A 25,450-nucleotide genomic window follows, 5' to 3' on the forward strand; every position below is an offset into this window, starting at 1 on the left:
TTCTGTTAATGGCCCATCATTGTCCTGCCCCATGACTCAGAGATAACTCCCTCCGGACCATCTTCTGTTAATGAGCCTAATCAACACTTGGCCTCATGACTCATTACCCCATTGTGAGATGCTCCACCCAGAGGGAGGAACCAAGCATCCCATCGTGGATATAATCTGGGACTCTGACCACCAGAGACAACCCTTCCCACTGGATTTCCAGAGGACAGGAGCTATACAGCCACCACTGGACTTTCTGAGGAAGAGCAGACTCTTTTACTACAGGATCACTGCTTCCGAGGACTGCAGCCACCATTCTACCAGACTGCTACCACCACCCTGCCTAACAGGGTGTCAGGTTGTACCTTGACTCTGTCAGTTTGACAGTGTTTTCTTTTACTTTTTTTCCCTTTTCTTTAATTTCCATTAAATTGTTATTCTGACTTGGTGCCTCCCACTGGTTTGTTTTCAAACTAGTACAGTAATTCAAGTAGTGCCCCTGTGACCTGGTGAGTGGTAGTCTCACTGAAGGAGATGCCTTTAGCTCTTTCTGATTTGCTTTTAAGAACAGCTCCCTTTTACAATATTAATGTGTTTTCAAGGCCACAGATCTTTAATTTGTGGTAAATTGACATACTCACAGATGAACATAAGGGAAATATAAATAAATGACAAAATTAGGTGTGAGAAACTCCTGCCTCCCAGATTTCTGTCTGATCCATGACAGCAGGTGTCCTTTTGGAGCACCACAATGCTAAAAAGGATTCAGTAACAGATGTCAGGAGTTTGATGTTTGTCAGGAGAGCATTACCAAACAAGTGTGAGAGACTGAAATGTTATGCTTAATGGCTTAAACATGGTTATGACGGACTTTTTGCCCATTATGGCAAAACTGTATAAAGAAGCTGTGACCACTTAAGCCCACCCTTTCCTGAATATGCCTCCTGACTGGAACTTTGGACTGTGAGTTAATCCACCTAAAGGATCTTGAGATAAGATTAAGCTGACACTAGAGGCCAATTATCTCAGGTCTAGGGAGAAGTAAACAGGGCTGAGGGAGAGGAATATATCCACAAGGAAAGCCAAACCCAGCAGCTCTGGCTGGGTTCAGGGTGGGGAAGGCCACAGCCCACAGGCTCATCTGCTGAGGCCAGGTTTCCACAGACTGTCCCCCAACCAAGGGGAGGAGGAGAGTTTTGGATGTGTGGCATAACCTCTGGTCAGAGGCAGTGAACACCCATCCTCCCTTACACAAACTGGCTCAGGTGTAAACCCCCCCAACCCAGGAAGGCCACATCCATGGGACATTCACGTGGGAGGCAGCTGAGGAGGCATCACAAACCATCAAAGACCCCCCAAACCACCCTGAGACTGATTCCTCACGCCTTCCACCAGATGACTGCATGTGATGCAAAGTGATGCAACAGATCCAGAGTCTGTAACATATATGTGTGTCAAACTTGCCCTTCTGCAAGGGGAGGTACCTGGGCACTCCCACCTGGCCTGAACATATATTAATCCATTGGACTCTGTGTTTTGCAGGACTCTCACCGCCAAGACGACCAGAAGAACAGGATCAACAGGACGCCATGGGGATCCACGGAGTGGGGATATTTTCTTTTCTTCTGTTTCTCTGTCACTCTCTTTCTCTCCCCCACTCCCCTTTTTCTTTTTTTCTTTCTCTCTCTCTCTCTCTCTCCTTGCATTTACTGTGGAAAAAAAGCCATACTATTGCCATTTGCAAATGGTCTCATTTGCATATTAATTTGGGCTGAAGCATTTCTCTAATAATTTTAATAATCAGATTGTAAGTCCCTTTTTTTTAAAGGAGTCTATGCAGCAGTGGGGGAAGATGTTGGAAAATTCTTTTAACTTTAGTGCTATAGTGTTTGATCCCTATATCTGTGATGAATATTCTTGAGCCAGGAATTGCTTCCTTATTTACCTACATCAGTGATAAACATGTACTAGCAGATGTCTTAGTTTTGAGAACAAGGATTGTGTGTCAGGGCAAAGAATGATAAAGGAAGTCCATTATGACCTGACCACATATTTGAGACACTCTCAAGGAGAAGAGATTCATTAGAAGATCCAGAACCATATCCAAATAAGTCCATAAATAATTAACATAAATGCATGTATTCAGCCTATGTAATGAATATGTAATACAAATGTGATAAATATGTATTAGTTTCAAGAATATAACCTGTTCTGTGAGGTTGCTGAGTATGCATTGCTTTATGAGCAATCCCCATGCTTCCAGCACTGTTAATAAAGTAATGCTGGCTTTCTAACATAGCAAACTGGTTGGAGATTTATTTTTCAGGGACAAGAGGAGGAAGGAGGCATTGAAATGTGTGAGATATTTGAGAACTGAATATTAGGCTGGCAAATGTGTTACAGGGCAGTGAAGCAGTGCTCAGTGCTCTTGCTAGTGGCTGTGTGGACTGTCTTCATGATCACTGCTTTACTAGCAGTTGCTGTCAATGGACATCAAAGCGTTTGGGACAACTGGCATTTTCAGAAAAGATAGGTAATTGAATAGACTGAGCAGTGTGATAGGAAAACAATTGGAGAGCTCCTAAAAATAAATGTCCTATTACATTCACATTGTACAGTTAAATAAGATCTCTCCTTGCAGCTATGAACAGGAGTAAGATTGAAACAAAGATTTTTCTCAGGTAGTCTCTATGCATTAAATATTTATTTCATGCTCACTTGATTTAACTGAACATTAAAAAAGAAGCATTTGATAATGAGAGGAAGATATTGCTACTCACAGTGAGTAGACAGAAAGAATCTGCAAACATTGTGCTGTTTATTCATCTGTTATGTAACTAAGAATATTTCTGAAACTTTGAAAAGGAAATGGCCTACAAGGCTTCAAAAATAATGCATGCAGGAATCGAAAATCTACATTAACACAATGGTGAGAATTTGGATCATCATAACAACCACTGTGACTATAGCAATGAAGTTGGTTATTACAACACAATTTTAGTTTCAAGGCTTTGTACTTTTACAATTATGTTGAAAGCTTAAGACAACCTTATGCAACATGAGAAAGATTTCAAAGCTGTGTTTAGCCTTTCAAGACTGTTTGAGCGATTTACTAGAATGTTTAACTTCCAAAGAGAGTGCCCATTAAAAGCATTAGTGGGGGAGTGCACGCTAGCATTGATTTATCAGCTCAAATCCTAGGCTTAAGTGAACTCAGGGAAAAAAGAGATGAAATAATTCAAACAGCAATCAAAATGTGAATAAGCTACATTTTTATACTTTAAAGTGTAAAATCACCACTTTTTCATATCTGATCACATTTGTCAGTTTAAGAGAACTTAAATATAACTCACTTTGGAGTTGATATCTACAAGCTCAATTCATCAGCAGATAAAGAACAGCAGACAGGAGCATGCTTTGGTGATAGCTTTCAAACTAAATTATTTCTCAAATAGACATGGAAAGCAAAAGAAGACCTCTCAAAGTCAGAAGATGAATAGGCAAGTTTACAATTATTAAGTAGATTAATCAACTTTCTTAGCAAAACTGTAGTTTATAAAAGTTAAGTTCTGACTGAAGATAATTTAAAAGGAAAATCAATTTATTTTAGAATTACTTGTAAAGTGATAGGGCAGACTTTTGCTTTTTTCAGCATTAAAAGTTTGAGCTAAATATTATCCAAAGTAAGCCTGCAGTCTTAATTACTGACTGACATAATTTTTTCCCCTTTATTCCATATCACAGTTTGGGATTTGTGTTGTTTACATTCTCCTATTTATTATAAAATTTATTCCATCACACCTTAACATCTATTATTTAATTTTTGCCCATACATATTTCAATCTCTTCCTTAGCCTAAATCTCATTGTATTTTATCTTTCACCTTGTCCGTTTACCACCCGTGAAAGACTTTACATTGAAAGGCACCTTAGCCTGTCCTTGTGACCACATCCCTCCTTCTCCACATTCCTGCAGGGGCTCACCATCTGTGGCTCCACCAAACTCAGTGCTGCTGCACTCTGCTATTCTGTTTCAATGACATTACCTGCCTTTACTCCAACACATGTATTTCCCCCTAAATGTTTTTTTTTGTATTCTCAAAATTCCTATGGTATACTTCCTTCTTCTCCCCCTTTTCTGTAATTAGACTAAAGATTTATTAGACAGGCACTGTTTATAATAACATGCATGCACAGTGCCCAGTTCAATAAGGTTCTTATTGCTGTGAGAACCTCTTTATGCATATGAGCCTGAATAAGCCATTCTGTAAAGGCACACCAGACTACAGAGCAAAGCTACATAAAAATATGGAGTGGTCAGCACCTGTGCTACTGCCTCTGATCCTCCAGTGTGAATAACCAGGTAAGCTATCATGGCTGAGCTGCCTGCTGCTGGTACTTGGCACGTCACCAGAGCAAGGCTTGAACTCACCACTGGATCTACTGTAAAGTTTCTTACCAGCTCAGCTGACACCCCTATCCATAAAGATGCTGTAAAACAAGTGAAAAATAACATATCCAAAATGAGTTTTTCCTGGACTGGAAGTGTATTGTCTGGATAAGGATAACTCCTGGAATGATATTGTTCCGTAAGTAGAACTTCATTCCACTTGCTGGCTGATGCAGAAAGAAGGCATCTACAGACAAGGTCTTTCTATAGGTTTTGGATTTCTGTCACTGTAAAGACATCCCTTGTCCTTAAGTCTAGTGAGGGGAAGGAAAGAGATCTGAATGTTCCTGCTGCTTTAGGAATGAAAGAAAACACAAAAAGGAGAACTTTTTGATGATTTTTGGCCCTACTTTGCAGCTGAGATTATATGCATTTGAGTTTAATATTTTGCTTTTCCCTACTGGGTGGGGCAGCATCTCTTCCGCAGATATCCTAGAAGAGAAAGACATAAAAATTTCCTTATATCTGAATATCTGAGGGAAAAATTCTCAAGGTGTTGCTAAGGAAATGAATATGAAGATAGGTATCTCAGGCTATTTCTGCTCAGAGCTGGTATTCACATGTCCTTGCAACCACTTCCTTTCCACCCACTTGTGTTTAAGAGATCTCCTTAAGTCTCTTGAGTTTAATGCATTATAAAAGCTCCTTGGTAAAACAAAGCTAAAAATGGAATTCGTTATCTTATAAAAGTACCTTAACTATTATTAGTATCTTGGCACTCTTTCTAGGTTGTGAATCCATTGGGACTAACTTACTGAAGCCCTATTATTGAGGTATTAATCATATCAGGCTTCCAGCCATGTCTGTCAACTGCTCAAAATAAGTGTAACATTATTCTTTTTCACATGCAATGTCTCCAACTTTCCAACTGCCAGATAAGAAAGAAACAAATGATGCAGCACTCATTTGGTATTCAAATATAATACCACATTCATTCCCAATCCAGAACATTTAACACATTGTGGGCCTAATTCTCTGTGGGAGTATATTAGTGCAGCATCACTTATACTCAATGGCAGGCTCTGCTGATTGACATCAGCTGTGAAACTCTGCAAGGTACACACAAGTAACAAGCACAAATCTCGACAAAAGTAGGACCTTTTCACCTCCTTGCCTTAATTTGTGAGCTGCAGGTTAGTGGTCCTTGCTACTCCAACACTGACTCTTTTTTCAATGAGATTGTAATACATTTCCTAGCCCAGGAGATTCTCTCTTTTCCTTCAAGGTGGAGGATAATTGTTCAGAAAATACTTCAGAATGGGAAAATTTCAGCTCTCAAGTATGCAGATGGTAAGGATACATTCAAATTATAACACTCAGAATTCAGTTATGAGTGGTCCTCAAAGTTAGGAATATGCTAATTGACAAACAGTAATATTGTTTTAACTGCCAAAAGATTTTCCTCTTTGACTCTTTCATTACTGGTATTATCAATCCCACAAAATTTCTTTTGCTGTCTATCATTTACACAAATTCTCTGACAAAGGACCACAACCCTTTCAACAAATAAGTAAATTACTTCACCTCCTACCTGCTGGCTTTATTTCCCCATAGATCACACTCATCTCTAATTCCCACAGTTTCTTTTTCAACTTTAGTCCACCCACATTCAACATAGCACTGGGCAACACACTGTCCTTATGATATCTAATCCCTTCAGCTGATCTGTCTGCTCATTTTGTTTATGAGGCTGCAAAAGCCTGGAGTAGAAGCTCCAGGTTTGCATCCTGTTGGTGCTGTCTGTGCAAGCTTGCTATTATGTGGTACTTTCCTGGACCCACACATTAAATACTCAGGTACCAGCATGGAGCAATGTCTTAGAACTTTTTCTCCTCATTGAACTGAGACCAAAACCCCTTTTTGTCCTCCAGGGAAAACTTGTCTCTTCCTCTACTACCTTTTTTTTCACCACGAGACAGAAGATAGGTTTGTACATTTTAGTTGTTCAGATTTTACCTCAAATCAGATTATTACATGCCAAGATTGTTTTACAACATGAGGCAGTTCTACTCCATTAAAACTCATTTTTCTCACTAGTTATACAAAAGATAACATTTTTGTTTAAAGGTTGCTGCTAGGAGAAGCAGCCATTTTTTTTCCTCATGCCTTAAGGTTGTATTGTCAATGTCTGAGCTGACCCCAGCTTTCTAAGCCAAATACAACCTCATCAGACAGCTACCTAGCTGGGATTCACACTTTGATAGGTCTTTCTAGCAGGCAGACAGGTCCTATCTGGGTCATCAGTACCCATCATCACATGTTGCCACTATCCATGATTATAAGGCAAAAGAAAATTCCTTTGTTATGCTTTCCCAGGCTATTCAGGGCCACAAATCGCATTTGTGAAGTGATGCTCACCAGAAAGGTTCTATGTCTTTGAAGATACATGCAGCTGTGCCTACACACTACATGCTGGTGAGGAAGTCTCCACGACTCTGTAGGTGCAAATATAGATTAAACAGTGCATTAATGTAGACCCACCTGGCTTGTCCTTTCTGCGGACAGGTAGAGGAAAGAGAGTTTATATTAATACACATAAGTCCCAACTGTATAGGCTGGACTTCCACAGCTACAAACACCATTACCCACTGCAATTTCCTCATCCATATCCTCCTATTCCTTCTCCAATAGTCAACCCCTCCTTTCTTTCCTCTGCCTCTTTTCATTCAACCGATGGTTTCTCCACTTTTTTTTCAGCCTTCTGGCTCCCCTCCATGTTATGCTAAGTAAGTCCTGTGGTACAGGTACTCTCATTTTCTGTGGTCAGGTTTATCCCAGAGAATTCCTTTTTTTTTCATCCTAAAAATAGTGTTCATCTTTTGCGTTAAAGCTTTCTCCCTTTTTATTCCTCCCCCTTCCCGACTCTTTAAGAACCAATTGCCATCTCCTTCTGGGAAGTATTTTGTGTTGCCAATACAGTCTTCCTTGTCTGACTACAGCATCCTGCTCTTCTTCCTCCTTAGGGAACTAACCCTGCTGCCATCCCAAAAGCTTCAACAAGGTGAAGATGCTAATTTTTTTTGCAGAAACAATGCAAAAAAACATGAATTAAGAAAATCCAGATGCTGCTGGCACATCACACACCACTTGGAAAAGCCACAGCAACAAGATCTCGCCAATACAGGTTGGTCAAGTCTGTAGTGCATGAGCAGGTCCTGCTGTGCCAGTCAACTGCTTGTTGCTTTCAGTCTGCAGAACTGGGACTTAAACACAAGACAGTCTGTGCTGCTGGCCCCTGACCTCATACCTGTCTGAGGATATAGATGCTGCATTCTGCAGCTGAACAGAAGTGTCAGCCAATACACATTCATTCCGGACAACTGGGAGATTTGGGCTTGAGCAAGAACTTGAAAGCAAGGTAACATGACAGCAGAAGACACCTGAGGAGGCAAATGTCTTACATGACAGATGTGTTGCCATTCTCTTCAGTAAATCTTGATGGGAGTGATAGTGTAACTAATCCAACTGTGAAAATGGTAAGACTTTACAATTCTTGTATTTCTTCCCCACTAATGGAAAATATATCAAATGTATCAAAACATATCAAAAATACCAATACAAATGAATTATAGGATAGGTGAGCTTGATATCACTTTTCAATCAGAAAAGTTTTCACCTGTCAAATGTTGTGATGTGACAACCTTCATTTGTATATAAAATCAAAATAATCTCTTAATCTATGAATGCCTGAAATTCATGAAGCCACTGGAAATGAAAAATATTGAGCATATAAACAAAGGATGTAAAAAGAATCACCTTTCAATATTTTGATTGCCCATCCTCATGTTTCTTACATTTCTATTGAACGTAGAATTTTGTCTTAGAACACTTCCTGTATTAAAATTCTGTTATTGAGAAACTACACAGTAGCCTTAGGCATCAATGAGTAAAAATTCATGTATGTTATAAGAAAAGGGCAGCTTGATTGATAAGAAGGAAAAAAATTATTTATTTGATTTTCAGATTTATATAGTGTTCTTTATTTACTTTTTTGTCTTTCACTTCTACAACTTAACTTAGTGTATGTAATATACAACTGTATAATGTCTACAAATGGATTGGTGGTTTGTTAGGGATCCTCAATGAATACAATATGCATGCAGTGCTTCTAAAAGACCTCCACTGAAACCACCTCATTAAAATTTCTCTCTTACATTTGCCTAATTTTTATTAAACACAACAAAAGACCTCTGTTATTCTCAAAGCTCCCAGCTTTTATCTAAATGGCTGAGTACATTGTTCATGTTTTCTGTTTCCTTTATACCAGGTAATCTGATTTTTAAAAATACAGCATGTTTTAATTAAAGAAATATGTGCATATATGCAAGGGAAGATAATAATAACTGCATTACAGTAGAAACTTGTTAATTTGCATTAAAGATAGGGAGAGCTATGGTGAATTACAGAATTTTTCAAATTAGCATCAGAGTGAATAAGTAATGAAAACCAGAGGGTAGTTAATCCACAAAAGTTTAATTAATTCCTTTTACGAGTTGTAATTTAGCTACAATTATCTGCAATTTTGTTATTCTTTTATTAAGAACTAGAGGAATATCTGATGTATGTTATGATACTAAAAATGATTTCTGCTCCAAAAAGTTTATGGTCAAGAGGGCACCTGCAGAAAAATGAGTGACCATTCTAGAAAACATTCTAGAAAACTGTCATTCTTCCTCATCATCTGTATCCATTGCTGAGGTGTTCCAGCAGTGAGCATGATAGTGTTCATATGCATACTGCAACACAGCCCATAAAAATAAAGCCTTTAATGTACACATTGGAAGAAACTGAAGGGTGTATTGGGCTGCTCATACATAAGTGGAATGCAGATTACTGAGGTTTTATTGTTTGATGCAATGAAAGTGAAACATATCCAAGAACAATTTCCTTTAAATTTAAATTAATTCAAAGGTGAATATGAACATACTTATAAGACTTCAGCAAATAGGTCCTGAGCTCTTAAAAAACTGTAGCAGATTGTGTTTTGACTACCAAAGGAGGTATTTCTTGCTTTTCTTTTACAGAATCATAGAATATGTAAGGCCACGTAGCCCAACCTCCCTGCTCAAGCAGGGTCATCCTAGAGCACGCTGCTCAGGATTGTATCCATCTAGCATGTAATAACTTAAGCAATACTGGGCTCAATACTGAACCTTGGGGAACACCACTAGTGACAGGTCTTCAACCTGTGCCACTGATAACAACCCTCTGAACTCTGCCAGTTCTCAATCCACCTCACTATCCACTCATCCAGCCCACCCTCCCTGAGCTCACCTATGAGGTGTCATGTCGAAAGCCTCGCTGAAGTCCAGGTAGACAACACCCACTGCTCTCCCCTCATCTCTCCAGCCAGTTGTCCCATCATAGAAAGTAATCAGTCTGGTTAAGCATGACTTCCTTTTGGTGAATCCATGCTGACTACTCCCGATCACGTTCTTGTCTTCTACATGATTAAAATGATCTCTAGAACGTGCTGTTCCAGGAGGGGTTGACTGGCCTGTTCCTCCCTCTCTCTCTTTTTTGAAGATTGGGGTGACATTTGCTTTCTTCCAGTCCCCAGGCTCCCTCCTGACTGCCATGACCTTTCAAAGATGAGAGTGCCATAACAATGAGGTGTGCCAGTTCCCTTAGCACCCATGGGCGAATCCCGTCAGGGCCCATGAACCTGTGGATGTCAAATTCGACTAAATTATCTCTAGCCTGAACCTCCTCAAACAATGGAAAGTCACCCTTCCTCCCGACCTTCTCCCTGATCTTCTGGGTCAGGGATTCCTGAGGGCTGGCCTTGTCAGTGAAGACTGAAAGCAAGAAGATGTTCAGTATTTCAACTTTCTCTGAAACCTCTGCTGCAAAGTTCCCTGTTCCATTCAGTGGTGGGTCCACATTTTCCTTAGTATTCCCTTTGTTATTATTTAAATTATATTAAAATTGAATTATATTCAAATTAATTGAAAAAGTCCGTCTTGTTGTCCTCAACATCCTTAGCCATATTTAATTCCAAAGGGGCCTTGGCCTTTCTCATTTCATTTCTGTATACTCCGATAACATCCCTATATTCATCCCAGGCATCCTGTCCCCTACAGCTCATGCACCTCTTGCTTATGTATGAGTTTTCATAGGAGTTTCTTGTTCATCCATGCAGGTGTCCTGCCTCTTTTGTTAAATCTTTCATCCATGGGGATGCTCTCTAGGGTACATTCACATATGATTACTCCAAGAAGATCCCTGAAGAGGGCAAAGTTAGCTGTCCTGAAGCTCAGGTGTATAACCTTTTCATTGACCTGCTCCTTGATCTCATGGTTGCGGTAGTTAAGGCTTCCCCCACCCTCACATCTCCAGACTTTCCTTGTTTGCCACCATAAGCTCCAGCAGCACACCTTTCTGTGTTGTGTCCTCCATTACCTGTTACTGTCTTTTAAAGCACAAGAATTGCAGAGAGAGGAAAGTGACAGGATTTATTTTCTTACCAGAATGTAAAAATTAGGGCAGTAAAACTATATCAAATTCCATTTTATACTGCTTCAGTTACACTGGCAGCGGGCATTCAGTCTACTTAGTTGTGTCTGCCCCAGAAATGGTTGATGCACAGTCGTCTGTGTGATATGTCTAAACTAGAAGTGATTGTAGATTTTTTCACTTTTGGTGTAAATTTTGACCCAGATACTGTGCTGGGGCACAGCAGGTCACAGTAGTACAGATGGTGTTGGCCATACTGGCAGACAAATGGCTTTGTAAGTCGCCCTACCTTGCTTTCAGCTTGCCAAGTGCTCAGGCTACCTCCAGCCTGCAACTGCCAACTATTTCATCAAACCTTCTTCTGCCCGATTGTGGATTGTCAGGACAGAACTTAATTGAAAAAGCATGGAGCATGTGAGGAAGGCACAGACATCTCTGTAGGTGAACCCCTGTTCTGCTAAATAATCTAGTTCTGGATTTATTCCCAGGCAATCCCAGGTCGTCTACTTTGCATATGTGTTAGATGAGACCCAGGCTCTCCTGAACAAGCTATGTCCTTCTGAGAAAAAAGTCATGAAATACTTCAAGGGATAGTTCACTTGGGATTTCTGTTCCCCTATGTAGGATGGGCAAGAGCATTGGTAGGACTGTTTCTGTGGAAACATCTTACCTAATTACTGCGCAGCTACGAAGTATTAGTAACCTCTGTAATTGATGAGGGGCTTTTTTTTGTGTGCTGTTCCACAAAAACATGGGCACATGTTCATGATAAAAGTTCTCAAAGTGTTCACATCTGCATTATCTAAATGCTAGCTACTATTTCAGCCAACTTGGTCACATTTGAATAAACTGCAGTGGTCACTGAAGTACAAACTTTTACTACAGTGCTATTGGATACTTCACTGGTTGGCATGACACTGGTTTCTTCATGCAGCCATGAAAGTCCACTCTGATAACTTTTTAGTGATGATTAAAACACATTTCTTTTGGATTTGGATTTGTCTGTCCTAATCTGGGAGGCAGATGAATTTTTCCAGCAATTCTGTGACCACGTACTCCCACAGGTACAGGTTCTCTTGATACAATTGGCCTTTGTTTGTTTGTATGGCAGTGTGTTTCTTCTTAATTGCTGTAAGTAGTGTGCACCAGAACTGCCAGCTGATGAATGAGGAATCCGTGAGACTGTGTGTGCTTCTGCAGCTTCTGCTCTGCCATCCGCTACACAGAACAGTTCCATCCTGATGCATGGATTCATACAAGCAAAGCTACACTGTGGGGCTTGAAAAGAGACTATTAAAAACCCCCAGTTTCACATTTAAGTAACTGCGATATTAATTCATTTTAGATAGTATGGGCAGATAGTATATCTGACTTTGCAGTGTGCTGGAACATTCTGGATTATTTGTCCAAGTCTGCAGCAGCTGTGGATAAAAAGCACCTGTGAAGGAACAGTACCTGCACTAATATTTGATTTATCTGAAAATGGATCACTTGAACAGCCCAGATCATGGAAATGAGATAGCGCAAAACTAAGTGCTTGGGAAGATGGGAATTAGGTGCAGGGCAGGAAGAGATGTTAGATATACAAAGGGCTATTCAGGGTCCAGGTGTAGAGGAACAAAGCATGATGGGACTTATTATAGCTGGATTCAGTTAGAGGAGAACTCTCTCCAGTAAGATGTTAATTTCACAAAAGATTTCAAGAATCTCAGTCTCCCATTAAACAAAATAGCAGTCAGAAAATAGAGCAGATGCAGTAAACCATTAAAAATGGAGGCTCATTTGATATGGATTTTTCTTGCTACTTTAGTGTGCCACTTAATAAAAACCCTAATATGGGAAACACTATAAATATGTCACTTATCATAAAGCTTCTTTAAACAATGACAATGTAGTGACATAGCAGGATGATTGTAGGCACTAAAATAACATACACAGTAATTCTGCTCTCTCACCCAAGAGCTGAAGAAAATGAAGTGGTAGTGAGACTACAATGGCTGCAATCACTTTTCTTTTATTCATGCTCCACTAAAGTTTGATGCCCATGCTCCTGCCTGTACTACACATTTGTGTTATGTTACTGGCAGTATTTTAGTAATGGGGGTAGATATGTATGAATGCAGGATTAAAACTTCCTCTTCTCTCAATGCTATTTATATTTCAAACCTTCTAGTGTCTGCTCATGCCATAGCAAAATGTAGCTCTCATTTTAGTAATTGGGTTTTTCATTGTCAGCCTACTTGTTTTCTCAGTGTAGTTCCGTAAGATTTTGTCTTTGATATTTTATTTCAATGTGTTTATCACAACACTTCATCTTAGTTCTTTTCAGTTGAATATCTGACATGGAGCTGTTATCTTTCTTCACATCTTTTAACTTAATTCTTCCCTTTCTATTATTTCTTTATTCTTTATCTTATTCTTCTTTTCAATTATTTTTCAGTCCCCTTTTCCTTTCTTCTTTCCACTCAGCTCTGTATACTTCTCCTTTTTCTTAGTGAACCCTCTTTTTCTCTCTTGACTCCTCTCCTTTTTTTTCCCCATTAGCTGCTAAGCCTGACATTTCTCATTTGTGTTTTCTTTTCTTCCCACACCATCATTTGTTTGATTTTATACCTGTAGAAATATCCTCAAATGTACCAAAATGGAGAAGAGCTCATTAGGAAATGGTGGGGAACTGGATAACTGAGAAAGGGAAAAAGAGCAAACCATGAAATAGGAAAGTATGGTGATTTACAGGCAAAGATATTTGCCACCATTTGGTGGCTAAATGGCATTGTCTACCACATATTATTGAAATCACTGTAGCTTCCTTTGTGAGAATGAGGTCTGTGTCTAACGTTACCTCAGTTGGTTGGAGCATGGAGCTAATGACACCCAGGTTGTGGTTTTGATACCCATATGGGCCATTCACTTTAGAGATGGACTTGATGATCCTTGTGGAGCTCTTCCAACTCAGAACATACTGTGAAATCTGTGTGGGTGAGGTGGATGGCTTTATCTGAGAAGAGGGGCACAGGGTTGCTGTTTCTGTAAGCCCCATGACAATGTGGAGACATCTGACTTTTTCTTCCTTAAGCTGCCCACAATAACTCTGAATTTTCTCCTTAAATGCTTTCCTTCCTACAGCTCAGTGTTGTGAACAAATGCAATATCTGTTGGTGTTCTGTCAAAATGTCATTCTGGAAATTATCTTGGTGGATAGTAAGGTTCTGTTAAACCTGGTATGTGGTATCATCTACGTTGTCTTATTAATAAACTTTTTTGCAAGATTTTCATAGAGTTGGCATGTAATACCTACCATATAATAATGATGTCATATAGCATGGCATTTCAGGAGCTGGTACAACAGCTAAGTATGGCCCAATTAGTGCAGTAACTGTGTAGCAGTAGAATCAATGTAGAAATCTCTGACGGAATTCCTGTGAGGGTAAGATAGGGCAAGTAAGCAGGCATAATGTATTACTATTAATCAGTAAACATTATGATGCTAATGTAACATCTCCTTAAGTAGCCCTAGTACAACATATGCTGCATTAGTAGCAGATGTCACAAATTCTGAGGCCTAACATAACATGTGCTATCTCTATAAAAAAATAAGAAAATCGCTTCCATGTGAAAAATATATCCATAGCTTAGCTTTTTCTCTGCTCTTGTTAGGAAATTTTGAATACTAATATTGTATTTTATTGGGGAGACAGTCAGCAGTTCTGGCCAAGAATACAGTGTAAGTTTAGGGTTGAAAACAGATACAATATGTCACATTGTGGAGGAAATACTTTTCTTGCATGCATTAGTTTTACATTGTAGAGCAATGTATTTGGTTGGGACCAAGAGACCACAGACAGGGAGTAGATGGAGGCTGCGATGATGGTGAGAATATATAACAGTCTCTTCACACTAGATGCTTAAATTGTACTTCCCTGGAAAAATCCTGTTATTAACATTGTGTCTGAAAAGAATGTGTTTAGCACATATAAATGAAATCTGGATAATGTCATTAAAATCAGGTTTCCTTTACTGTACAACTTATTCAGTGCCTAAGAAAAAAATGAATGAGAAGGTGTCAATATTTATATTGTGACTCTTCAGTTGTTTGAAGTTATAAGCTTAATTTGCTTTTTGTTTTGGGTTGATTTTCATATTAAGATCCTGATGATGTAATTAGCTGTAGTCACTTAAGATGTTCCTATTCTTTGTGACTATTTTTTTTTTTTTTAATTATGGTCTAAATAAAAGACTGATAGGAGGGTAGCATATGAGAACTGTATCTCAGAGAAGTAAAAATCCACTGGACCATATTTGATAAAACTGGTATAGGGACATTACTTCTTATATACTTCATTGCTGATATATGTACCGGAATGTATGTGTTCAAGGTAAATATTTAGATTTTTCAAATATATTTGGAAAAAAATAGAAGAATTAAAAGCATGAAATGACCTAGGAAACCTCCCACCCCTTCCATTCTGTACTGAGTATTAGAGAGTTTAGAAGCTTAATGTATTTGGTAAAATTAAGGTGATAAGCACATGAACTTGCTTTTTAATTTCTCCCCTGGAAGACAATAAATTTTACTTTGTATGACTGTAGGATAAAACTGTCAAGATGAATAGTTGCCATGCAAAAGTGTCTGTTCATAGCCTCAGGAAAACATAAAAAAGAGTGTAATTTATAAATATGCTCATGGCCAGTAAATTACTAACACGAGAGAAGTTTTGAGTCTAATTTAGGAATGCAAAATGTAGGCTTTCTCCAGGTGAAAGAAATCCAGACAAAAAATTAGTTTTAAAAATTAAAAAAATTGAATCCTGTTCTTTTGCTAGGGCACAATGATCACTTCTAGCTGACTTTACTTCCATACATTGCAGTTATGCTTACCAGTAGTTCTGTCTACTGAGATTTATTCATTCACCTGGAAGTAGGTTTGAATAAGTAAGTGGTGGATATCACTATGCTTACAGTAAAGCCATGGGTACTGTGAAGAATATAATGTTTTATGAGAGAGCCCCTTAAACTCAGTAGTAGAATCATGTGAACTGGGAATGAAAGCAGAGGCTCAGTTGTATCAGACAGAAGAGTTCAGCCAGGGATGCCTGGACCTGCCCAAGGGCTCCATTTTCCTTTGGGATCTCCAATGGAGAACTGAACACTGTATGGTGGGCATCAGACCAGCAACAAAAAACTGCTTCTGACTATCTGGGATGCTCACTGGATGAGCATCAGAGCAGTGGATGTTATACTGAACTGAAGTGAGATTTGGAGCCATTATCTGACCAGACAGCTCTTGTCTGGAATTTCTATTTCTTTAGAAAATTGTTATTCATATCAAGAGAGGTTTTTTTATTTTCCTTTTATTTAGGAAAAATATACTTGGTGTTTACAGGACAGTGAATGATTTGTCAAAGGCTTCCTGAACGTTGCTGGAGAAGAAAGTATTCTTAGGAAGTATGATAATGTGTTAATGGTCTAAGCCACAATTATATTTATTTGCAAAAATTGGACTATTTAACTAAAGAATTGCATATAAATAATTATCCCAATTATTCCTGCTTCCAATATTAAGCACGTACTACTGCAAAGTTAAAATATGTTTCCATTCAGAAATAACTCTGGAGAAAATTATACATATATCCAAAATTGAAATATGTCTAAATGGAGGGGGAAAAAGTACGTCAGAAGTTTTTAACAAGTTTTTTAAGGATCCCCCTGAGTAGTGTTTTCTACCTTTTAACCAGTTTTAGGATGAAAGAACATGTTGAGAAGATTAAAAAAAAAATTGTGTCAATATTGATAGAGGAAAAAATGTAAAATGGAAATATCAACAGATTCATGTCTCTGACATCACACCTGGATAGAGTGTCCTGTTGGGTTGTGCAGAATTCCATTACCTAAATACAAAAGAGTGCTACAATGACGACAATATCAATTAACTCTGTTCAAGTCTAGTTTATTTAATTATTGAAATTAAAACCTAAACTGCCAAAAAAAAAAAAATTGTATTAGTAAAATATTTTCCTGACAAATATGTGGCTTTGGATCAATGTGATTCATGTTTAAAAATAGGGCTATAAAATATCAGTGTGGTATGTACTAAATGAACTAAAGATAGGCTAGGTTACATGTGTCAAAGACTATGGTTAATGGAAAACCTTCTGAATCAAATGAAAATTTTCTTCCTCATGGAAGAAATGTAGGTTATTTGTCCTGGCCCACTGCCACACATTCTCTTCATCAATATCCTAGATAAAAAGTGAAATATTTAAAACTGCCCAATCTTCCAACTCTGGGTTTTGAACTCAAAAGTGGTAAAGGGCAGTTGTTGTAGCAAGACTTGTACATTCAAGCAATGCATATTTTAACACACTCAAGTTCAAAGTTTTTGATCTAAGTCCAAAGAAATCTCCCTGATGTAAAGCATACTTCTTTCCTTGCATGATTTTATAAATATTCTGGAAAATTTGAGAATTTTTAAACACTTTAGAAAAGATAAAATTAGTGCATTCTTGCTCTGCACCCGTCTCCTCTACCTTATTAAGTCATGAAAAGCATGCAGATTTCAAGTAATATCTTTTGATGACTGGTGAGGACAAGAAGAGTCCTTCTTAGAGAAAGCTAGTAGGAAGCAAACACAAGCCTTATGGATCAGGAGGGATTTTGTCATACTCGTTAATCTTGATTTTCCCATCTAATTACGTGTGTCCTCTTTGCCCTTTTCTCCTGAAATGCAAGAATTCTTTGTGTCTGAAGGGGACCATTTTCTGTCTAAACAAGTGTTTAAAAATCAACTTCCACAACTCCATCACCTTCAAAGGAAGTGTTACAATTAAATGATAAAGTGCTGAAATCGTGTTCTTCCCTATGGTAGAGACAGAAGAGAACAAGGTCCTTCCACCTGCATCTTACAGTCAAGAAACTGAATCCAACAAATCATTCGGCACCTTCTGTGAGGTTTTGAACTTCCAGCTTTCGAAGACTTCCATGAGTTATTTCACAGCATTATGAAGTGAAGGGAACTTTAGGGGGCAAAACATTGTTTGTGATGTACTTAGCTAAAGAACTTAGGCTGAATTTTATTAGGTAGTTTCTTTCTTCTTAAGGAATCAGTCAGTGTCTTCCCATATGATTTTGTAGAATTGAGATCCAATGAATAAAATATTCCACTTCATCATAAAATACGATGTTTATTAAATGCACATTAAAAAAAAATTACTGGATACATGCAGAGCTTGCAGTGATGTTAGGGAGGACTGGATTAATCAGCCTGATTTTAGTGGAGTTTATTTGTAAAACATAACTTATTACACTGTCATAGGATATGCTATACTGGCGCCTCATCCCAGAATTTTATTGTAACTATTACAGCTTTCAGTAGTCAAGCAAGGAACTCCATAAAAGCACCCTGAAATTGCTTTTTTGAAATTCCATCCCTGCTTACAACTATAAACTCTGGAGAACTGAAATTTTAATAAAATAACTCAGGAGTATTTAATTTTCCTCTACTCTGGATCTGCTCCCTTACTTATTCTGTAAGCTATTAAATGTTCAGTCCTGTAAAGCCTGCACTTGATCTTCAGAATGTGCAGAGATGCCAAGGCATGACTGAAGAAAGCACGGAAAAGAAGAGCTGCAAAATGCTACTGACTTTGTTGTGTTAGTTACTACTTCAAATGAGAATGCACAATCCCTACTCTCTCTCTGTATCCACAGTAACAGGAGGGAGAGATGAAGGAATAGAGTTGATTTAATTGTGCAGACATAAATAAAATTTTCAGGCCAGGGAAAAAAAAGCCATTGCATAAACACTAGACCATTTTCTGGTACATCCAGCCACCTAGAGAAGGAGCTCATCATCGCATCATGACATAAAATCAATATCTTGCAAAAGTCAGAAATAAGATCATGAAAGAGCAAGGTGTTGTAACTACAAAGGTTGCATATATCCAGTTTGGTATTTAGGATATCAGACTTAGCGAAGGGAAAAAAAGGCAAGAATCTTTCTCATTCAGAAGTGTGCAACAATGTGAGACAAAATAGGCATTTAACAAGCTTCTGTTTATGTTTTTATCAAGATGAATTTGGATGGGTTTGAAGAGCTGTACTTTCTGCAATAATCACTCCAATGAAGTACTTAGAAAATCATGTTTTAGCAATATTTCTGTTATGACAGTAATTGGTAAAAAGAAGCAAAACTGAAGAATGTTTGTGGATATTTATGGAGCAATATTTATTACATTTCAGTAATATTTTCTAGGGTACCTCGTGCACAACCCTGATGCTGTAAAAGGAGAGAGGATGATGAACTCACTTATACTGGGGAAAATAAATCCTAGTGATTTTTTATTTGTAGGAACTTTTGGAAGATTTATATCATTATAAATTAAACTGGTAAAGAAATATTGATGCAACAGAGAAATTACTGCATTTTTCCATGGGATTGACATAATAAAAACCTCATTAAATCAAGTAATTGTACAGTGTAGTGGATCTTTTTTCATACAGATTTTTATTGCCTATATCAGGCCTTTACTTAATGATATTATTGTAACCTATCTGCATTCATGTCATCTGTACGGGAGTATCTCAAGGCAAAATTTGGCCATGCAGGACAGGTTGACATGGGAATTAGTTCATTTTTTAGCACGGGGTTTTGAAAACAGACTCAATCCCATTATGTTTTTCCAAATGAAACCTACTTCAGTGGTCATTCTACCCATGAGGCACTCTCACGGAATCACAGAATCTTCTGAGTTGGAAGGGACCCACAAGGATAATTGAATCCAACTCTTAAGTGACCTCTACAGGGATTGAACCCATGGTGTTGGCATTATTAGCACCATGTTTGACCAACTTAGTTAATCATCCCCTCTTCTGCATTTCTAGCTAACCACTTCACATGACAGTGCAAAAAAATTTGCTCTTCCTTCCTTTTTTTCCCCTCTCAAAACCTTCATTTTCAGAGTTAGAGTGAAATCAGAACTTTTAAAAGCAGAGAATTATACCTAAGTAACAGTTTCAAGGAGGCTCATTTGGATCCTACTCTGAGCTGCTGGACCAAAGATCTGAACATGTTCCAAATGAACATCATAATCACTGAAATATTGGTTATTCAGAAAGCAAGTGCAGAGGTCTGGTTCTCACTCTGGTTTGATCAATTCCTTCCTGAGCTTGAGAAACCTCCAGTGTCAAAATTCCTTCTGTACAGGAGTTAGCATTTTGTATGAAAATTTCCTGATAAGTGCAAGGTATGGGGAATGGTCTCAGTTCCAAATCTAGGAGCTATTGTATTATTTTCGTACTGCTGTATTATTATTATGTCTACTTAACTCTTACTTTAATCACTCTGTGTTGATTGGGACCATTAACTCTGAATTTAGCTTTACAATGAAAATGGGAGAAAATATAATGCTGCTAGCAAATATGTGATCTAAGATCTAAAATAAAAGGAAAAAGAAAAACAGAAGACAAAAAAAAAAAGCATATTACAGGGACAAATTTGGAGGTATCCACTTTGTATCACAATCTGTTGTTGATGTTTGAAGTGTTGTAATTCAGCTGCAAGTCATTGACTGAGAATTCCCCTGGAAGAGAATGTCTCCTGTTGCTCCACTCAGTCTCAGCAGAAAGCAGGTGTGTGTGTACTGAAAACAATATACATATTTCTGCTACAATATACGTATTTCCATCCAGTCTGGGATCTATTCAGAGATATGGCTGAACCAAATCTAAAATAAATACCTACACAAGTGAGATTAAAGTTGCAGTGTGAATTTGTGCATGTCATATGATCTTGAAGACTTATGTATAAGCAAAACTGTTGGAGGGGACAAAGAGTAGTTAAAATTCATAAATCTCCATGGGGTATACAGACATCTACATAAAACATTCCAAAACATTTTTATTAAAGTAATTTAAATATATGCTGATGCCTATCCTCCCAGCAACAAATATTTTATTAAATGTTTTTGTCCAACTGCATTCTTTCTACTAACTTCCTTTTGACTACTGATATCACTAAGAATTTGAAAATCAATGCCTGAAAATTGGGATCCAACTCATAAGACGAGTCATCCAAAAAAAGTGATAATTGAGATAGGAAGCTATAAAGTCAGAAAGAATTTCTAAGAAGAAGGTAAACCCCACTGTTAACAGATTTACTGTAACAGTTAACACTGTTAACATCTGGTAGTGATGGACAATACACTGATTTCATAACAGCACTGCAACTGAAGCTGGATGCAGCACCATTAGGGTTAGGCCCTGCTGTACTACACTGCACCCACACACGCCTCTGCTCTGCTTACCACTCCACTGTGCCCCTGCCTGCCTTACACTATTACTCATCACAGTGTCAAAGAAAAGCTGTCCTGGGACAACTTTGGATTTGTATCAGAGGTGATGTGGCTTTGACAGAAGCTATAAATAATTTATTCTTATTTTGTTCTTGGTCTTGGGGTTTAAGAGTTTTTTCATTCAAATCTTGACTAGTAGATTTTATAATTGTCTCTGAATTACTATATTATAATGAAGGGCTTGCAGAAAGATCTTCTAATATCAGTAATGAGAGACCTACAAAATGTTCACCCAAGCCGAAACTGTCCTTTGCTAAAAAGGCTGGTAAAACTCACCTCCTTCAAGCTTCCTGCATTTGGATGACGTCAGTGAAAGATGAGTGCTTCCACTGAAAGATGCTATTCCCAGGTGCATGACGCAGAGTTCTCTTTATCTCAAAACTCTTAAGTATAAGGTAGGGGAGAAGGGGAAAATACAATCAGCACAGTTTTCCTGAAACAGGATCTACAAAATCTACAAATGTATGGCTTCCAATGTCTGCCAAAAGGGAGGTAACACATTAATATTTTTCCTCTTGCATGATAGCTTTAAAATCTGTACATACAATATGCGTTGCCTTTCCTTTAACATTTGTGCTTATTTATAGATGTGGCCACTGAATGTGAATTACAGCTTGAAAGTCATTAGTCTTTTAATTTTTAAAAAAAATATCAAAAGGAAACTAAAGCATCACATTGAAGAGCAGAAGACATTCACAAGACATCCACAATTTTGTGAGAATGGCATGCTGATAGTAAGAGCATATCATTTTATGTCTACCTCATGTGGAGTCTTACCTCATACCAGTAACAGTATCATATTGGATTAGACAGACATCATCTTTGATACTGAGTAGTAGTACCTTTTTCCCTCCTTACTTTATTAGTGATATATTCCTGAAGAGTTCATTATTAATGTTTGCCAATGACAACTTTGATTTCAAGATGTCCCCTTGCACTGTGACAACAGGTAAGGATTAAGGATGTCAGACTGCTGGATGAAAGAAATCTCTCCAGACGTTCCAAGTTAACTGATTCTCACATCCCTCAGGCTCTCAAATATATGTACAAAATAAAATGTGCACAGCTCTAAACAAAGTGCTTGTAGTGAGGAGTGTTTGACCTTTATGAAAAAACCAAAATGTCTAGGCCTATACACAATACTGCAGCAGTCTTCAAACATCTCATCACTAGGAAATACCTTTTATCAATTATCCATCAGGAGATTAGCTTGCATTACTGACACTGTGAAAGTGAAATGTTCAGCTAAAATAAGCAGTACCTTGTTATTTTAGTGATTACATGTTATTTAAAAAAAAAAAAAGTCAAGAGACATGAGGAGAAGCTTTGATGAAATTCATGTCTATGTATGCATGAATGTCATGTATGTATGTATATATAAATAAATAAACAAACACAGACACACACAGAGTATTTGTGAACCCTTAAATAAATGTTTTGAAATCAGGTAGACAGCTCCAGTGTATCCAACAAGTGTTTGAAGGAACCACAGTCAAACTGTAAGGCACCCGGCTACTGATAATTACAAACAAAATGAATTCAACTGTTGTAATTTTGCACAAGTTCCATGGGGGTTTGGGAGGCTGCTTTTTCTTGTTAGTGTGTTTTAATTAATGCAACTGTTCTAAGTAGATTATTTGAATGCAGATACTTCTACAAGTAGCACATAAGAAAATAAGATACAACCTAAATAAGTGGAAATCCACTTTCATAAAACTAATACAATTTTCTGTCATTCTCGCTATAAAAAACAGTGTGGTTAATCATGTGAAAATATTGGTGCTTTCTCCTAGGAAATGTGACAAGAACCTTGATTGCACAGAAATTGGATGGGGAAAAATGCCATTTCTTCAGTGTCAGACTAACTGCTTCTGCAAGAAATATTGGACGCAAAATATGTTTTTTTGTTTGCTGTAAGGATGCTTTTCCCATAGTTCACTTCATATTTTTTTTTTTTTTTTCAACTAAGGAAGATATTTAGCTATCTAAACATTAAACCTATTTTTCGGTCTGTCTTTATCTCTTTGATTCCTCTGTGTTGCCTTCCATCCTAATAACTGCGCACTAATACACAGGACAGATTTTTGGAAAATACAACTGACAGTAAATTTAAGACAGACTATGGTTTCAAGCTGTATTTATCACAACTCTATGTAGCCCTGTTTTGAAGGCTTCCTTGAGATCTACAGTAGAGGCCAAGCTTAGTTCAGAACACTATAGTTTTGTGGGTTTTTTTAGCAGAAAACTTACTGTAGTCTGCACAATCTAAGACCTCCAGGCCTGCAAATGATTCGTCTGATACTGAGCAAATACTTGCATTTGGTGTCAGGAACTGGTAGTGGAACACAACACATTGGGGCTTTAAGGGCTACTTCTTGAGCCAGAAGACCAGAGGAATATGGGGAATGACCGGTTAGACAGAGGCAGGTGTAGGATTTTTTATCCCTTGTCTATCTGAAGGACTGGAAGCCAAAAAAGGCAAAATGAATAGTGGGAGAATCTGGGTTGGAATCAGATACCCAGAGACAGACAGTAGATGACTAATGAGGTTAGTGCTGGACCCTAGGAATACCAGGACTGGCTAGAATATAAGAGAAAGGACTAATGAAAAGGGATAGGAAAATAAAGATGCATGGCATATAAAATTGGTGACAAGCTAAAGCATGTGGAAAAGCAAAATAGCCAGAGATATGGACTGAGCCAAGGAATTGGGAAAGAAAGATGAGAAAAACTATGTATGGACTGGGGAGTGAGGCTACTTTCAAAGTGAGACTAATTTGATCAGAAGGCAGGTAAAAGAATGTAGAATGTAAGATTGGCTATAGAGACAAACTTGAAATGATTGACAAAAGATTGAATAAAAGGTTGATTGCAAGTGGGATGGTTGGAGGGACTGTAAGAGAGGAGGGAAAGGCAGGCTGGGACTGGAATTGGAGCCTAAACCAGCAAAAATAGAATTTTCTGGGAAAATGTGCCTGATTTGTCATGAGAAGCCTGTGAGAGCACACTCATGGAACAGTGAAACGAGTTGGCAGGCCTTGGGGGGAAATAAAAGAGAACCAGAACTGACAAATGTGTCAGGAGAATCAAACATGGCATTAACCCAAAGTGGAGTCCAGGGCTTGGAGTGGTTCAGTTCTCTATCAGCTACTCTTTGTGAAATCTGCCAGTCAGGTGTCCCATGGCTGATCAATATAGGACCTTACAGAGGTTAATAGTCCACTCCTTTACTTATTCTGTTAGAACAGGTGTCAAAAATGTGCATGGGTGAGCTATATGGCAATTCAAAATTGCAAATAAAATATACAGGTGAGAAGGAAATTAATTTTAATTTTGCAAATAATATATTGCAAAGTTTTTTTGTCTTGTTAGATGTAAGTTAATTTAAATTTAGTTTTAAAAAAATTGTGAGCAGTGTAAACTTCAGCATGTATAATTAAAAGAATGTCATAATGCATCACATTGCTGTGCAAGCTCAACTAAATTCCTTCCTAGCAAGTTTTTCTTTCCATGAGTGTATGCATCAGATTCTTTCTCTTTTATTAGGTCTGTGGATGACCTGAGTATAAATGCAATGTTACCAGGCTGGTAAACACAGTATCAATCTCATCAGAAAATTCATATATACAAAGCCAAATGTAATAGTGGGAAAGGAATGAAATCCATGGAAAATATTTTCATGGCCCTTGCCTTCCTCTTTCATGGGGCAGTCACCTGTCTCTGTATTAGCTGGGTCCACCAACTAAATTATTATCCTGCTTCTTGTAGTACCTTTCAATTTTTAGTTTGGCTTGTGAGAAGGACAGCTGAAATGCTGGGTATCCAAAAAGGTTGTCTCTGTGGAAGCTCAGTAGCCCAGAAAGGTAAGTGTCCAGGAAGTCAAGGAAGCTGGAATATCCAAAGATAACCAGCCTGAGAAAATGGGCAATATGGGCATTTACCAGCTGGGCAGCCTGTGGAGGAAAGCAGAGAGGTACCAGAAAACTATCCAAGTAGGAAACACAGGTGTTCTGCCAACCTAGAGGCCTGTGAATGAGAGAGCTCTGAGGAGTCAAATGGCATGGAACGTGGTACCACGGCAGAAAGTGGTGATTTGGCTGCTACTCTTGGATTAGTCATTGCTACTGAAAACTGTGACCAGCCTTTGGGATTTGTTTCATAATTGTATCACTGGGGGCCTCACAGACAGTCCTATCAGCCAAAAGTGT

At 38.1% G+C, this 25,450-nt stretch overlaps 1 long non-coding RNA gene across 1 annotated transcript; it reads left to right on the plus strand.

The window, feature by feature from the left end:
• The first annotated feature begins 304 nt into the window (after positions 1-304).
• Positions 305-1,733, plus strand: LOC108449542. The gene is made up of 2 exons (XR_001865727.1): positions 305-346; positions 1,531-1,733. It is a non-coding gene; the product is annotated as an uncharacterized LOC108449542 (long non-coding RNA).
• Positions 1,734-25,450: the final 23,717 nt, after the last annotated feature.

This window comes from Corvus brachyrhynchos, unplaced genomic scaffold (genome assembly GCF_000691975.1).
Source record: "Corvus brachyrhynchos isolate BGI_N302 unplaced genomic scaffold, ASM69197v1 scaffold239, whole genome shotgun sequence".
In the NCBI taxonomy this organism is placed as follows: Eukaryota; Metazoa; Chordata; class Aves; order Passeriformes; family Corvidae; genus Corvus; species Corvus brachyrhynchos.